This window comes from Pongo abelii, chromosome 2 (genome assembly GCF_028885655.2).
Source record: "Pongo abelii isolate AG06213 chromosome 2, NHGRI_mPonAbe1-v2.0_pri, whole genome shotgun sequence".
NCBI classification, from domain to species: Eukaryota; Metazoa; Chordata; class Mammalia; order Primates; family Hominidae; genus Pongo; species Pongo abelii.
Genome location: NC_085928.1, coordinates 119,315,689 through 119,330,568, shown reverse-complemented (window position 1 = coordinate 119,330,568; position 14,880 = coordinate 119,315,689). Strand labels below are relative to the sequence as shown.

The following is a 14,880-nucleotide window of genomic DNA, read 5'->3' as shown; positions in this document are numbered from 1 at the left end:
TCAATCTGATCTTCCATGTCATAGCTTCTGCTCTGTTCTGTTGACACTGTCTCCTTCCTCTCTACAAGTGCTTTATTTTTGATTGTGGAAAAATACATAACATAAAATTTACCATCTTAACCATTTATAAGTGTACAGTGTTCAGCAGTGCTGTTAAAAATATTCACATTTATTGCAAAATGTTCCAATTTTTTCATGCTACAAAACTTAAGTTTTATACTCATTTAACAACAACTCGCCATTTTCCCCTCCTTCCAGCCCCTAGCAACCATCATTTTACTTTCTGTATCTATGAATTTGACTATTCTAGATACCTCATATAACTGGAATCCTACAGCATTTGCCTTTTTATGACTGGGCCATTTCACTTAGCATAATGTCCTCAAGGTTCATCCATATTGTAGCGTGTGTCAAAATTTATTTCTTTTTTCCTTTTCCTGAATGATATTCCACTGCGCACATATGCCACATTTTATTTATTTATTTATCCATAACAAATGCTTGGTTTGCTTTCACTCCTTGGCTATTTTAGTGCTGCTATGAACATGGTATTCAGATACCTCTTTAAAATCCTGCTTTCAATGCTTTTGCCTATACATCCAAAAGTAGAATTGCTGGATCTTATAATACCTATCATTAATTTTTTGAGTAACCTCCATACTGTTTTCCAGAATGGGTGCACCATTTTTTATTTCCACCAAAAGGGTACAAGTGTTACAATTTCTCCACAAGCTCACCAACAACTGTTATTTTCTGTGCATTCTTTTTGTTTATGTTTTGTTTTTCTTGTAGCTATTCTAATGGGTGAGATGTTAGGCTCATTGTGGCTTTGATTTGCATTTTCATAATGATTAGTAATGTTGAACATCTTTTCATATGCCTGTAGGCCATTTGTATTTCCTCTTTGGAGAAATGGCTATTCAAGTTTTTTTCTCATTTAAAAAATATAGAATGCTTCATGAATTTGTGTGGCACCTTTGCACATGAACTGTGCTAATCTTCTCCCTGTGTATCCAATTTTAGTATATGTGCTGTCAAAGCAAGTCCCCAAGTTGTTGATTCTTAATGAGACTTTTCAGTGCTGAACCTTTCTCTTCTTAACAACCCCCCACTATCCACCTACACTCAATAATTTTCCCTACTAAAAATATAGAAGGAAATCTGTTTATATCATAAAATTTATTTTTGCCCATGTTCAATTTATCAGCCCTGGTCATTGCTTGATCATTTAGTCTTTGAGTTTTTGGTTTTGTTTTGCCTTATGCTTGTTCATGTCACTAGGTTTAGGGGATTTTAAGATCTGGCTTTATTCTGCCACCTTAAATGGGCTGATACAGGTGAATATGAGTTAGGAGCAATATCTAAATGATTCTTTTTCTTTTTCATTTTAATCATAAGTTCTTAATTTTCTTAGCATTGATGTAAAAATCATCCATGCTTGCACTACAACCAACATAAATCATTAACACTCCAAAAAATAGTAAGCAACCTTGAATCAGTATCATTTTATTCTATGAGACACTGTGGAAATGAAAGAATATAGTTGATCATTCATCAGAAGTCTCACAAACATTTAGCCTGGGCCTCATCTCTTTACAGTACTTACTTTGCTCCAACCACACAAGTCTTCTTTATGGTTTTAGGACAAGTCAAGGTCCTTTCTTCCTCTAAGAACTTCGCACATCTTGTTCTTTTTCATCACTCAGGTCTCAGCTCAGTGCCATCACCTGAGAAAGGCTTTTCCTACACCTAACCCAAGGGCGTTGCTCCTCGTGGTCACTTTGTATCACTTTATCTGCTCAGTATGAATCACTTTTTGAAATGATCTCATTATTTACTTGTATGCTTGTTTATTGTCAGCCACCCCCTGCCCTCATTCAAATGTATGCCCCATGACTGAAGAGGTTTGTTTCATTTGTTGACCTCTATATTCTCAGTGCATGAAACAGTGCCCTGGGCCATAGTTTACTGACTGCTAGTGTAGGTCATGTGTTCTCAGCTTTGGTATCAAAGCACACTTGGATGTTGATTCAGCTGCAAGTATTCACCAAAATGTCTGTTAAAAATAATAAAGAACCAAAGATAAAGTTGAATTTACTTCTAGGATATAGAAATAAGATAAAAATTCAGAGGAAATGCCAGATTTTTTTTTATAGTATTATGACTCTTATTCACTTTGAAGCTTCACTGAGGAGAGGAATATTAGCCTTAATGATAATGTGTATTGGTGGAAGGCCATGTTTGATATAATCTCTAATGTAGAGCAGTAGTTCCCACACTGTGCATCAGAATCACCAAGGACTACTTGATTACACCCACAGAATCCCGATCCAGTAAGTTTGTGATACAGCTGAGGATCCAGTTCTAGATGATTCTAATTCTGGTGGGTAGAAGTTAAAAAGTAAAGAGGAGACTTTACCAGCTGAGATGCATATTAAGCTGTAATTGAGGTGACATAGGTAATAAATAAAGGCCTACCTGTGGCATGGTTTGTGGAAATGGCAAGCAGTACCTGAAGGAGGGGGAACTATCCAGAATGGTAGCATAAATAGTAATTAAATATCAATTGGGTGTACATATAAGAAAAAGTAGGAACCATATGATGTTTTCTGATGAAACTAGGTGAATAATAAATTCATTAATTGAAATAAGGTATTTGAGCAGCAGGTTCAAAGGAAAGATCATAAGATTTTATTTGAATATGCTGTGTTTGTGGTGCCTGTATCTATCCAGTGGGATTGTCTAGAGGGCCTTTGAAAATGTGAGTGAAGCTCAGGAGCAAAATTTGGGAACAAGAGATATACTTTTGACAGCAATCAGCATATATGTGGTCATTGAAATAATGAAAAAAAAAAGATAATCCTTGGAGAATGTATAAAACAAAAGGAGAATAAATTCTCAGGAATTCTAAACTGTGACAGCCTAAAAATTGAACTCTTAGAAAACTGAATTTTCTTAACTGAAGTATTAGACTGGATGATCAAGAAAAGTTAGTAGTTTATATAACAGCACTTAATTAGGTGTGGAGTTTAACACTGTAGTTCCTGGTAGTATAGCGGATAAAATGAGCCACTCACTTTGACAGTGCACAGGGTTAATACAGGGTTTTGTGAATGTAGAGGAGGATGCCTAATAGTGTACCTGTGGTCTCTTCCTTCAGATGCATCCCATCAATAAATATGCAGGATAAGTACATTAATGCTTTTCAGATAAAGCTGGATGAAATATGTTGGATGAGAAAATATCCTTAACAAAATTAAGTGTAAGGTTAAATCTTAAACCTTACCAGAGTAATTTTTGAAAAACAATTAAGTCGAGCACTTCCTTTGGAAAAGAAAAGAGAAAAGATAGGAAAGGAAAAAGAAACAAACAAACGAATGCATGGAGCTAACAGATATCAAACATCAAGATGGAAAACATAAAGTTAAAAGTTTCAGTAATTTAATCAAGTATAAATGGTCCAATCCTTACAACTGAAAGACAGAGAGCTTCCTAGTAGATTAGAAAATAGAAATTGAGACTAAACTCTATACTGTCTATATGATAAGAAGAAAAAAGGGATAGAAAAAGATATGACATGAACACTATAACAATACAAAAATATTTTAGACAAAGTCAAGTTTAGCACAAAAATTATCAAAAATTAAGTGGGAAATTATATAGTAATAAATATGGCAGTTTACTGGAAAAATATAATAATCTTAAATGATTACATTATCTAAGAGAGCCTTAATAAAACTAAAACTATCAGAATCAAAGGGAGAAATACAAAAATCCATAACTAAACTTATTGATTTAATTATTTTTGTTCAGTAATAAGTAGAATAGTTGGGCAAACAATTCAGTAAGTAGATGATGTACCTGAACAATACAGTTAATTGAACTAATTGACATTTACATAAGTTCTTCCTTAAAAGCAAAGGCGGCATGCTTTCACATGAAAAGCAGCAAAGCTTCAAGAGGTTCTTCCACATTTACTATTTTCCCAGATATATGAGATTTTGGCATTGGGATGTGTGTCCTCTTTGGATCTATGTGCTTTTTGTAGCTCACTTCCTACTGAGGTCTATTTTAAGGCTTTCCAAAAAGGCCAGGCAAAGTGGCTCACATCTGAATTCAGGTGTGATTCAGTACTTTGGGAGGCTGAGGTGGGCAGATTGCCTGAGCTCAAGAGTTCGAGATCAGCCTGGGCAACACAGTGAAACCCCGTCTTTACTAAAAATTGCAAAATATTAGCTGCGCGTGGCACCGCATGCCTGTAGTCCCAGCTACTAGGGAGGCTAAGGCAGGAGAATCGCTTGAACCCGGGAGATGGAAGTTGCAGTGAGCTGAGATCATGCCATTGCACTCCAGCCTGGGCAACAGAGTAAAACTCCATCTCCAAAAAAAAAAAAAAAAAAAAAAAAAAAAACACTTATCGAAAAATGACAGAATTCCATGGTGTATATGTGCCACATTTTCTTAATCCAGTCTATCATTGTTGGACATTTGGGTTGGTTCCAAGTCTTTGCTATTGTGAATAGTGCCACAATAAACATACGTGTGCATGTGTCTTTATAGCAGCATGATTTATAATCCTTTGGGTATATACCCAGTAATGGGATGGCTGGGTCAATGGAATACTATGCAGCCATAAAAAATGATGAGTTCATGTCCTATGTAGGGACATGGATGAAGCTGGAAACCATCATTCTCAGCAAACTACTGCAAGGACAAAAAACCAAACACCACATGTTCTCACTCATAGGTGGGAATTGAACAATGAGAACACATGGACACAGGAAGGGGAACATCACACACCAGGGCCTGTTGTGGGGTGGGGGTAGCGGGGAGGGATAGCATTAGGAGATATACCTAATGCTAAATGATGAGTTAATGGGTGCAGCACACCAACATGGCACATGTATACATATGTAACAAACCTCCATGTTGTGCACATGTACCTTAAAACTTAAAGTATAATAATAAAATTTTTAAAAATGACAGAAGTTTCAGATGAGGTTAGTGTTCTTTGGTGACTTATTCTCAAAACCTCATTAGGTTTCTCATTTATTTACTTCTAGTCAGTTTCATGTATGAGTAACAACACTAAAAGTTGTTTTTGAAATAATTCTTAGTCTTTATTTCCTCTCTTCCTGGCTCCCTTAAGCTACCTTGAGGAGATGAGGCCTGAATAGGGTATATTTCAAATCTAATCACTTTATTGAAATAAGTGATGGAAAAAAGTACAAACTACATTACATCTTGTCTTTGCCAATAAAACAATATTTAAAATGCTATCTTCTGTTATTTAGGGTCTAGAAGCTGTCATTGTTTTTAAAATCCTGTAAGTCCCAAATATATGCTTTCCCTTTATCCTTGCATTTCTTCTTCTAAGCGTTCTTGTTTCCTTCTCCTATATTGCCAAACAGATCCAGTGGCAACGAAGACATATGAAAGTGAACTTTTTCAACTTCCTTTCCCCAGCTCAGTAACCATTTGATTTGTCTTCCAAGTTATTGCAAGCAAAAGATGTATTATTATTTTGCATGCAAATGACAAAGATCAAGAGCTAGCTATCACTTTATATGTGTTGTCTTCCTCCATTCAACCACTGGGCCAATGTTTCATATTTTAAAAAATGTTAGTAATGGCTCTCCAATTTTAGTATCAATTTATGTATTAACACTAATTAATTAATATTTTCATAATTGTACTATAGTTATAAAGAACATATAATTAGAATCAATAAACATTAATTAATATATTAACATTATTTATATATTAATTTAAGTATTAATAAGAATGAGCCATACTAGCTGCTAAAACAAACAATACAGAAGCTCAGTAGCTATAAACAATTAAGATTAGGGCATGTGTGTGTGTATGTTTTCACATACCAGGATTCAACATTGGGCAACAGAGGAAGGTGAGGAACTCTGCTCTACAGAGAAATTTTGGGAGCAGCCTCTTTTTCATGCTGTGGTTTTATTACATTCAAAATGTGACTTCAATAACTAATTTATCAGATAGGAGAAAAATAGGAAGAAGGTAAAGAAAATCTTAACTACACATTTCTACTATTATACTGGTAAGAACTAGTGCTATGGTTTGGCTTTGTGTCCTCACCCAAATCTCATGTCAAACTGTAATACTCACCTGTCTGGAGAAGGATCTGTTGGGAGGTGACTGGTTCATGGGGGAAGTTCCCCAATGTGGTTCTCCTGATAATGAGTGAGTTCTCATGAGATCTGATGGCTTAAAAGTTTGTGGCAGTTCCCCCTGGCTCACTCTTCTCTCCTGACACCCTATAAGATGTGCCTTGCTGCCGCTTCACCTTCTGCCATGATTGTAAGTTTCCTGAGACCATCCAGTCATGCTTCCTGTCAAGCCTGCAGAACTGTGAGCCAATTAAACCTCTTTTCTTCATAAATTACCCAGTCTCAGGGAGTTCTCTATAGTAGCGTGAAAATGAATGAATACAACTAGCTACAGAGATATTTCATGCAACAGAACAGTCTGGGAAACAGAAAGTTAAACATGTACAAAGGACTCACAGGAAATGAAGAATACACTGTGATAGGAGAGAAAGAAAGATAGCAGATAGCTCTGACTTGTACTGGTATTTGTGACAAGACAAATTTTGGAGGGCTGAAAGAAGCTGAAACTGCATCCAACTGCTATTTGAACCAATTACTGTTGCCAGGTTGAAGAACTATTTGCTCATTTGTTGCTTACAGGAGCCATAAGCCAACAAAGAAGAAGCTAATCATTTTTTCCATTACCTAGCGTCCCTAAGGGCACAAATAGCAGCAAGTCAGTTTAAAAGGACAAATGTTTGTAGATTCCCAGTTCCAGCATCACAGAGATAACTATAGAAAATGGGTGGATTTTGAGTTGAGTGAAAATAGCTTAATAAGTGGTACAGTTTTTCTGACCTATCATTTGAAAAGGTGTCCCCACATCTTGCCGCAGTTCTGGTAACTAAGAACTAATAATACCCACTAACATTATTGCACAGTGCATTGCAACTTACAAATTAATGATTTCTCAAATGACACTCCTTGACTGCAAATCTGTACTTGGTAACATTATTAGAACCATAGTTACATTAAAAGGAAGCCCTTGCGTTACTAATTTTGCCAGCATATATTTTACCCGCCACTATCTGCAACCACCAGAAATGGGGTGCATTTTAGGGGCACTGATTTTGCTGGTTGATTTCCCCAGTGATGATTATTGGCTTGAAAACCAAATACCTGTGACTAATCATCATCATTTCATTCAAGGGAGCATCTTCTGCTGTTTGTCTTCAATTCTGCTCATTTCAAGAGCTGATTTTGTCCAAATGTAATCATCTAGCTCCAATTCCTAGTTCATTTCTGAAAAACGAGTTGCCGAAGAAGTTCCATATCCAAGATAATTATATTTTTAAACCATTGGCAAAGGAAATAAGTTTAGCTTAACAGATGTTTCATTTATTTATTGCTATTAAACAAACATTCCACCTAACAACAACTTTATTAGGTCACATGGTTTTATGGGTCAGGACTTTGGGCAGGGCCTACGTGAGCAATTCTTCTGCTCCATGCAAACCCCACTGGGGTCACACAGTACTCTTTAGTCATTGGGGTTGCCTGGAGGGTACACAATGGCTACAACCATAAGGCTGTCATCTCCAAGGCTCACTTCAGGTGGTTTCCTCCCTTTCAATGGAATTTTAGAGATTTTCCATGGTATCTCTGCAACAGGGTAATGGGACATTTTTCATGTTGACTCAGGTGAGTCAGATCTCCAAGACCTGACTCAGGTAACTCAAGTCTCCAAGAAACAGAAACCAAGACAAAAGTTGTCAGGCCTCTTAAAAGCTAGATCCAGAGTTGGCACAGAGTCACTTTGCAGTAATCAGTAGAAAGGAGATATTCTTCAGATTGCCTATGCCTTACATAAGAGAGAATTTTGTAGAAGAGGCATCTTGCTTCATACATAAGCATTTAGGCAGAATTAATAAGATTCACACATGCTGATGAAAGAACTAATGAGGTTTTCTTGAACATGTCAGCCTTCTCAGAAACAAACAAAAAAATAAAAAACAGTCTTTTTTTTATGAAGTTTTGCTTTTCTGATAATTTAATTTCAAACCATAGGAAACATAAGAAACATTGCCCATGTGCTCAGACAATTTCTCAAATAGCAGTCTAAAATTGTATCTTAATTTCAAGATTGAGAAGTTGATCATAGCCATACATGAAACTCCACATGAGTACAATCCAGGGAAAAGACTGTTCAATTCAGCCATATGCTTAGATTTAGTGCCTTTCCCTCAACAATGCAGAGAATATGGGACTTTCAAACAATATACTCAGGATTTAATTTGGGCTGCAAAATTTTAAGTCTTTTAACTTGTATCAGAAGTGTATTCATCTCCATCTTTTAGCTTGCAACATCCTTAACTTGCTATTTGTCTCAATTCACCAAACCTTCCTGATATATCCCCATCCTTCTTTTAAGAAGCTTATTATTATCATTATTATTATTGTGCTTCAGTAAGAGGTGGGAAAGAAGTCTTCATTATGTAAAATGTGATATATAAATCTAAGTGGAGTGCTTCTAAAAGTAGAATGTCTGCCAAGTTCTCTAGCAGCTTTACCAGTGTATAATTAAGTACTCATTTAAAGTATATGTTTGTGTGAAGGGAGAGTGTGGAACTCAAAAATAGAATTTGTTGTGTTTTTCTTCTGTATTTTTAAATTATATGTTAGATTCTAGTTATGACAGCTATGACTTTTAAAGTAACAAAACTGGATTTTCAGTTCTAGTAATATGGTGGACTAAAGGACCAGAGAAACCCTCTTGATACAGGATACATAAAAAGTTCTGCATAAAATGTAGGTCTAGTATGAAATAAGATACTCTTTAGAGTATAAAGATGGAAAGAAAAAGCAAATTTACAACAGTACTGAGGACTGATTATGTTATATCTCCTGGAGCATCTGATTTTCTCTGATGCTGTAAAGCTGATTTTTGAAATAGTTGTTTTTGTGGTAAACGGGACATGAAGCCTGAGATCCACGCAATGCAAGTGGGTTTAATATAAGACCCTAATATTAGGTCTGCATTTACGAAAGCCAACACCATAACTAAATTGAAGGATAAATAACACAGAGGGAGATGGACAAGACAGCTGAGTATCTCATCTTTAGCTTTGAGTGGAGGGTAAGGTAAGATAAAAATGTTTATATCGAACTGTGTGTATATATGTGTGTATACATGTATACATGCATGCACACATGCACACAAACATGTACACAAGTACTTTGTGAATTTCTAAACAAAATCATGATTTTATAAAGTTAGGGACACATTTAAATATCTGTGTGTTCAAACCTTCTGAAAGCTGATAATTTAGCTTAAGGGCAGAAGGAAAACATAATTTAACACCAGGATTGAAAGATCTTTCACAGATGAGGTTTAAGTAGAGGTGATTTCACAATAGTAGCAACAACAAAAGAATAAATAAAAAATATCCAATATACACGAAAGAAATTACTGTGATGAAAGCTAATGAAGAAAAAACCATGAAATTAAATACATAAAGACAGTGTATTCTGAATTCATCAGAGAGAAACTAAGTGTATTAGCATGACATTTAAAGATTATGTAATATTTATAAAGAAGGAATAAGTAACCATCAAATTAACAGATATATTTGTAAGAGTTGAATAGATCTTGTAAAAATTATGTGTATTATGTAATTGTAATTTTATATACATAATATACATATATGAACAATATATATGTAATTGAACAATCAATGAACAATTTCAGTATGGTGTTAGACACAGCAAAAAAGAGAAATAACAAGTGATATATTTGATAATGCAGAAAAACTGCAGATATAAACAGATGAAAAAATATATAAAACATATTAAGTGACACTTATGGGTGAGAGGGTCAAAAATAAAGACACATGAAGTTCTGAGGAGAAATCCTCAAATAGGAAGAGTTAATATTTAGAAAAATGATTACTGAGAATTTTCCAAAATTTATAAAACAAATAAATCATCGGATTCACAATGACTGAAGAACCTTATAAATCCAAAAGTTGAAAAGAAAATCAACTAAAATAAGACAACAAAATAAATCTACACCAATATTTCATAATTTAAGTATAAAACGCCAAAGTAACAGAAAATATCTTACAAGTATCCAGAAAGAAAAGTACATTATAAGAAAATAAACAACATATAAACAGAGCTGACTTCTCAAAAGTATAAAAAGACAGAAATCGGGCCGGGCGTAGTGGCTTATGCCTGTAATCCCAGCAATTTGGGAGGCTGAGACGGGTGGACCATCTGAGATCGGAAGTTCCAGACCAGCCTGACCAACATGGAGAAACCTTATCTCTACTAAAAATACAAAATTAGCCGGGCGCGGTGGCGCACGCCTGTAGCTCTAGCTTCTCGAGAGGCTGAGAATTGCTTGAACCCAGGAGGTGGAGGTTGCAGTGAGCCGACATGGTACCACTGAACTCCAGCCTGGCGGCAGAGCGGGACTCCATCTCAATAAAAAACAAAAGCAAAGACAAAAACAAAACGAAAAAACACGCAAATAGGTTTAACAATATTGTCAAAATACTGAAAGAAAATAATTGAAATACTGGAAATATATTTAACTTTACATTGGAGTATAATGATAACATTTTTAAAAACTGAACATTGCTGTTTAAAGACTCATTGATAGAGCATCTAAAAATGTACATTTGAGATTAACGAAGCATTGTAAAGCAAGAGAAATAGTAAATATGTGGATAAAATATAAGAAAATGATTATAAATAGTGTCTTTTGGTGTTAAAAATTAATAAGACACATTTTAAATGGGCACAGTCTAAAACATGTAAATAAGGAAGGTGTTCAATTGTGAATTAACATATTCTAAGCTCTTCATTGGAACTTTAGAATTGCTCATGTGTCCCTTAAATTTTCATCAGCATTATTATCTTTTTCCTGCTTGAGTTTGCACATTTTCTTATTGAACTACTCCGTCCATTTTCCTAATCATGCCTTCTGCTGTGACTAATATTTTTTAAATACGTTTCTTAATTTGGATATTGTATTTTTCATTTTTGGAATACCAATTTGATTCTTTAATACAGCTCCAATCCAATTTGATTCTTTAATACAGCTCCAATTCTTTGTTTAAATTCATCCATGTTATCTACCTTTTCCTCTATTTCCTTAAACATAATAATCATGTATTTTTAAAATTCATTATCTGCTCTTCCAATATCTGGATTATCTCTGGCCTGTGTATATTGTCAGCCCTTTCTTTCAAACATCAGTTATGTTCAATTTTCTCTTTGCCCAATTTTCAGATTAGCCCACCTGGGATTTTGATACAGAGCCTTGTGGATCCTCAGCCTTGTGGGGAATTCAAACAGCAGGAGACAATGTTCTGCCATTCAGAGTTTCCAGTGCAGGTTCCTTGTCTCCTAATCCACATAGTTTAAGATATAGGAATGTCTTGGGTTAAAACAACAATTGTGTTTGATGACTTCTGCCTTGTAAGACTCACAGGTCTTTGTTTCCCAAACCTCACAGACCAGACAAGATTATTCTCTGACTTTTAGAAGCTTTCAGCTTAAATCCCTAGCTTCACAAGCAGCAGCAAACCCCAGCCAATATGCCATGGGAAAAACTGACCATGATTTCTGTTGCCTCAAATTTCTAATTTGTCATGCTAACACCAATAACTGTTCAATCACTTGCTTGTTTCTTTTACCCCAGCAGAGGTTTTCTGCCTGAATAAGGTGGATCTGTAATTTGCATCTAAAAACAGGAGATTACCCCAGGAAATTTTTAAGTTGGAGATGTTCATTTTGCCTCAGAGAAATTCTCTCTTTTCCAAAATTTTAATTTCTAATTCTGATTGCTTACATAGTTCTATGACGCCTTTAAATAATTAAATTTATAATTCAACTTCCTAGTTGTAAATGTGTTGTTCTGCCATGAGCTTCTAAATCCAACCCAGAATTCTTGTGAGTCTCTTAAGACTAAGAATATTGAAGCACATTTTCATATATTTACCGACCATTTGGATATCTTCTTTTATTTGTATTGCTGAGTTTTTCATAAATATGTATGTATGTATGTATATATATATATATGTTTTCTTATTGATTTACAAGCTTTTAAAAGTATACTAAATATGATTTGGTTGATGTTTATATATCTTGCAAATATCTTCTTCTGATCTAAAGCTTGACTTTTTTACTTAATTGGTAAACAGAAAATTATAATTTAGTTCAACTTGCAAACTGTTTTCTTCATAGTGATATGTGAGTCTAGTTTAATATAACTTTTCCTATCTCATGATCATGAATATATTCTTCATTGCTACCTCTTTGAAGGTGTATTGATCTATTATACTCATTTAGATAAAAATCTCACCAGAAATGATTTCATATGGTATAATAACCAAGGTATGCTACATTACTATTCTATGTACATATCCAAAGGATCCAACGCAATTTGGTGAAAAGGCTGCCTTTTCCTACTCTTCTACTTGCCAACTGTATAATAAATCAAATGTTCATATTCGTGTGTGAGTCTATTACCAAACTCTATTGTGTCTCATTTGGCAGTTTGTCTATTCTTTGGCAAACATTATGCTGTCTTAATTAACTTTAAATTTATTATGTATTCATATAAAGTATAATAAGGCTTCCAACTTAATTCATCAAGATTGCCTCTTTAGATGATTCAATAGCTTTCTTAGTCTGGCCTACTTTTGTTCTGTATGTATTAAGGTAATATTTATTCAGTAAATTGCACATGACAGTAAGCATAGAGCTCTATTAATATTTACCTACATATACAACTATATAACTACTACAATAAGCTTGTCAACTTACACACACACACAGACACACACACACACACACACACAATACCTGTGGAGATTTTGAATGGGTTTTGTGATAGATTGACTATTTTGGTCTTGTTTGGTCATACCTCTAAATCTATGCAATGTTACTCTGCAGTTCATCTCTTCAAAAAAAATATAGTTTGTTTCTATTCCTCTAAAATCTGAGTTGTCTTCATTACTTACTTGGCCCAAGATGTAGTGAGTTAATACTGTGTCAGTCACCCAAGTGATGCTGTGCCAGTCCAAGCCTAGGCCTCAAGAGATATTGTGTGGTTCCACACTGTCTCATGAACCATTTATTATCATAAAAGCATTTCCAGGCTAGTCTATAGCAGGGATATAAGAGCAGAGCCAGGTTGCTCTAGCCAGCAGTCAGTCAACCTCCAGAAGCAGAGCTGCCTAACTGTAGAAGCATGATGAAGCCTAGCTGAGATAAACAGCATCCAGCTAGACCCACAGGCCAATCCATAGTAAAACGAGCTTTACAGGTGATTGTTATTTTGTATCACTATGTTTTGGAAGCACTTCTTTTCACAGCATTATTTTGGCAATATGTGACCAATATAATAACTGGCATCTTCATAATATTGAATCCTCTATATCAGAAACATAATTACTCTTAATGTACTATTAATTCAAATCTTTAACTTCTCTCAATAAAATGATTGTATACCTATGTATGTGTGTGTATATGTGTAGGGATCTTACATATATCCTTTTAGATTTACTTCTATATATTTAATAATTTTTATGCTATGTCAAATTATGTCTTTTACTTTCCATTATCATTTCAATATATTTTTGTATTATACCCATATAATATACATAGTAATTGTGTATTGACATTGCACTCCATAAAATTGTTAAATTCAGTTATTCAGTATACTGGGTATATACCAAAAGGAATATAAACCATGCTGGTATAAAGACACATGCACACATATGTTTGTTGCAGCACTATTCACAATAGCAAAGACTTGGAACCAACCCAAATGCCCAACAATGATAGACTGGATTAAGAAAATGTGGCACATATACACCAAGGAATACTATGCAGCCATAAAAAATGAGGAGTTCGTGTCCTCTGTAGTGACATGGATGAAGCTGGAAACCATCATTCTCAGCAAACTCTCGCAAGGACAAAAAACCAAACACCACATGTTCTCACTCATAGGTGGGAATTGAACAATGAGAACACCTGGACACAGGAAGGGGAACATCACACACTGGGGCCTGTTGTGGGGTGGGGGGAGGTGAGAGGGATAGCATTAGGAGATATACCTAACGTAAATGACAAGTTGATGGGTGCAGCACACCAACATGGCACATGTATACATATGTAACAAACCTGCACATTGTGCACATGTACCCTAGAACTTAAAGTATAATAAATATATATATATAAAAACAATATATTTAAGAATTTTTTACTGTCTATATAAAAATAATCTTTGCAGTTAATGAGAATCTTCTTTGTTTGTTTTCAATCCATTTATCTTTTAAATATTCTTTTTGCTTTATTGTCCTGGCGTAGATTTCTACTCCAATGAAGAATCAACCATTGAAATGATGTTTTTGTCAATTGTTCATAGACACTCCATATCAGATTAAGGAAGTACTCTCTTTTATTTCTGGGTTTCTAAGATTTAATTTGCAAGCTAAATTGCTGATAAATTGTATCAAATGCTCATTTTGTACCTACAAAGTAATTATATTATTTTGCATCTATGTCCATAAGATAAACTTGTCTATATTTCTCCTCTTTTCTGTATTATTGTCAGGTTTTGAGCGTCAGAGTTCTGCTGTCCTCATAGAATCACCCGAGAAGACTATGTATCTGGAAGAATTTACCATTAAAGACATTTAAGCACAGAATTGTCTGTGTTAAAATGACTTAATTGTAGAATCAAGTAACTAGAGAATAAGTTGATATTTTGTTTCTTCTTGTATCTGCTTTTCAAATTTACTTTTTG

General features: G+C 34.7%; 1 non-coding gene across 1 annotated transcript; it reads right to left on the bottom strand.

The window, feature by feature from the left end:
• Positions 1–940: 940 nt before the first annotated feature.
• Positions 941–1,043, bottom strand: LOC112132849 (U6 spliceosomal RNA). Its single transcript, XR_002914566.1, has one exon. It is a non-coding gene; the product is annotated as a U6 spliceosomal RNA (small nuclear RNA).
• Positions 1,044–14,880: the final 13,837 nt, after the last annotated feature.